Source organism: Triticum aestivum, chromosome 2B (assembly GCF_018294505.1).
Source record: "Triticum aestivum cultivar Chinese Spring chromosome 2B, IWGSC CS RefSeq v2.1, whole genome shotgun sequence".
Taxonomy (NCBI): Eukaryota; Viridiplantae; Streptophyta; class Magnoliopsida; order Poales; family Poaceae; genus Triticum; species Triticum aestivum.
This window is the reverse complement of record NC_057798.1, coordinates 453,242,635-453,246,283: the sequence shown is the minus strand read 5'-3', so window position 1 is coordinate 453,246,283 and position 3,649 is coordinate 453,242,635.

The window sequence follows — 3,649 nt, the reverse complement described above, 5'->3', positions numbered from 1 at the left end:
GCTGTACAACATGGCATCACAGCATAACTCAACAATCATATAGATAAAGGCTCAGAAGAGCCATCATAGCATTTATTACAAACAGGGGTCACATGACCCAACATTCAGAGCAATCAAGCAACAAACGGAAGCATTACATGTCTGAGTACAGACATCTATAAATGGAAAAGGCTGAAAGCCTGACTATCTACAACGTCCGATCAAGATCGTAGCTGAGGTACAAGCTACTCGTCGAAGTCCATGAGAACACTAGTAAGACCGAAGTCTCCGCTGCAAAATCATAAATAAAGCAACATGAGTACAAAGGTACTCAGCAAGACTTACATCAGATCCTATCATACATGCATTTGTATCAAGAGGGTAATGTGGGGTTTAGTTGCAGCAAGCCAGCTTTGACTCTATGGCTATCCTGTTCTATGACTACCAGAAAAATCTTGAGGTGAGACAACGTACACGAGTCCACTAATCACCACACAATACACTACTATGGATTCATCCCCGTCTCCCTACGAGAAGGCCATCCATAGCACTCACACTTGTCTTGAGCATTTTAGAGTATCCACTTCAAGTTGTCTATGTACCATGTAAGCATCCAAGAAGTCCATAACCGCGGACCCGGCTATTCGAATAGATCATGTTAACCCTGCAGGGGTGTACTTCTTCACACACGCTCTCGCCACTTACCGCCATGTACACGTCATGTATCTCGGCAACCTTCAAGCGGAAGCCTGGCGAGGGTGTCGGCCACGACCTGACTAACCACACAAGACTCCAATCCTGGTTTATCGCCTATTCGGGTTCCATCCGCAAGGAGATCTGGTCGGGGTTTCACTCACGGCCCCAAACGATGTGTGCAGGGTTCCCAAGCCCACCTCGCCGGATGGATCTACGCTTGGTACATCGTGCCACTGGTGCCTAGTCTGTCCCAAGCCCACCTGGTCGGGTGCCACTTGGTAGACTAATAACACTACCTACAAACACCAGAAACTAGTTGCGACTCCTGGACAGAGATCAAGTTGGTTAATAAATCGAGAGGGGTCGAGTTACCGGAACCCAATGTGTGGTAGTATCGAGTCATTGGACAACATACATAGAACTCAGTGCTTAAGGGCGGTTCCAGTGAGACAACCCACCATGTACTCCTACATGGCCTCTCACCGCTACCTTTACCAAATCGTGTTCACACACTTAACTCTCAGCACCAGAACATATCGTAACACTCCAATTCATTCCCAATGAATCAGACCTGACACAACTCTAAGCAATAGCAGGCATAGCATGGTAGGAACACAACAATGGCTTCAATCAACTCCTACACATGCTAGTGGGTTTCAACTATTTACTGTGACAATGACAGGTCATGCAGAGGAATGGGTTCAACTACCGCAGCACAAAGTAGCAGATGAATCGTTGTTGTCCTAATGCAATAACTGAGAGCAGGAGCGAGAGAGTAGGATTTTATCGGAATGAACAAGGGGTTTTGCTTGCCTGGTAGATCAACAAGGAAGGCACTGCTTCATAGACAGGCACTCTGGAACGGACTCCGGAGCAGGACCTATCGAGAAGGAACGGTGCCGGCAATCAATACACAAACATATGCAACAATATGATGCATGAACATGGCATGAATATGTGATGTTGTTTGAGCTAATGCAACTAGAAATCATTTGGTTTGAAGTCCATTTGAACCAAAGGTTCAAATGCATCTCCAAGATAAGCTCCTATATATGCCATAATGTGTTTTCTCATATTCAGCATGTATAAGTTGGTTTGTCATGCATGAAACTAGTACAGATGGAAAGATTGCATTTTTCTGATAATTTTTCATATATAAATTATTTTAATCTGAGCTACGGTTGAATTGATATGAATTTTTGAAGTTTAAAACAATTTCTGGAATTTCCTGATTTAATTTAAATCCAGAAATCATATTATTGCGCCAGCATGACGTCAGCACGACATCAGCAGTCAACTGCGGCTGACTGGGGTCAAACCTGACGTGTGGGGTCCACACGTCAGTGACAGGGGGTTAAACAGGGGGTTAATTTAATCCTAATTAAAAGTTAGCGGCGCTGGGGGCCCACTGTCAGTGTCAGGGGGGGTTAGTTAACGGTGATTAGCACTAAGCTAATCACCTGGCCGACGGGGCCCACGCGTCAGTGACCCTGGGGGGTCAAACCCCAGGTCGAACAAGTCAAACCCGCCGGCGGTTAGTCGCCGGCGAGGTCCGCGGCGTACATGAGCCCCGGGTTTCCTCTGTGGTGCTCCAAATGGCGCGCGGCTAGGCGCGTTGGAGAGCTAGCACGATGGCGCGTCGGGCAGTGGCCGTGGCTGGGCCTGGGGTGGCCGAAGTCGACGGCGGCGAGCTCGGCTGCGGTTGCCGGAGTTCGGTCGTGCACGAGAGCCCGTTTGGAGCTCGAGGACGAGAGAAACAACGCACTAGGGATGCTCTACGGGGCCTTACGAACGTGTTGGACCCGCCGGGGTGACCTAATGGTCACCGGAGCTGCGTCGACGGCGAGCTCGGCGGCGGCGGGGTTTCGGCCAAGGTGGGGAAAGGGCTACGGCGAGCGGGTGACTAAGCGGAGAGGGGGAAACGGTGGCGGAGCTCACCGCGGTTGCAGCGGGCTTCGAAGCGGGCTCGGGGATGCCCGGTAGCTCCCGAATCGACGGCGAAGATCCACGGCGGCCGGAGGCAAAGATGGCGACGGTGACGGCTCCACGGGGTGCTCCGTCTTGCGTGGCTCGACGAGGAGGTAGAGGGGGTCGAGGCGGAGCTGGGGAGCGTGTCGGGGAGGCGAGGGGGAGGCTGTGGCTACGGTGATGCTCGTCGGCGGCGGCGGTGATTCTCGGGTGAGGGAGAGAGAGAGAGAGCAGGGGGAGAGAAGGAGGGCGAGGGAGAGTGCGAGAGGGGTCGAGGTGGCGGCGTGGCGTCTCCGGGGCATCCAGACGAGGAGGGGAGAGGGCAGGCAGGCAGAGAGGGAGGTGGCGTGGTGCGGTGGCGCGCGCGTGTGCCGGGCACGCTCCCCTCCCTCTGTCGAGGACGAAGACGACAGAGGAGGAGGCGGCTGGGCCGCCTGCTGGCTTGGCCAGAGGCGCCAGGTAAGAAGTCCAGGTAAGTTTCCCTCTTTTCTTTTTTTCTAATATTTCTGACATTTATTTTGATTTAATTAAAATATTAAATCATTTTATTACCTTATACCAATTTTTGCAGGAGCTAGATATATTATTCCAGAGCTCCCTAACAGGTGGCATAATTTTTTGGACATATATTAATATATATAACTAATATATTTCCAATGCAAATATTTATGCATTAATTCCAAATGCCCAAAATAAATATCCATGAGCTCCTAAAAATATTGGTTTGATTTTTATCTCTGTCCAATATTTTCAGAGAGCAACATGAGCATTTTCTTGGACCCTTTTGGAGAATTTTTTATTTGGGTCATTTTTGAAATGATTCTGAGGGTTCCACCAATCCTCATTTCAAATTTAATGAAAATTTAAACATGATGCACAATGACTAGCTAGTCTAGGTCATACCAGACTAGGGATGTGACAATAAGTTCATCTCATGAACTCCCACTCAGATAGACATCCCTCTAATTATCTAAGTGATTACATGATCCGAGTCAACTAGGCCGTG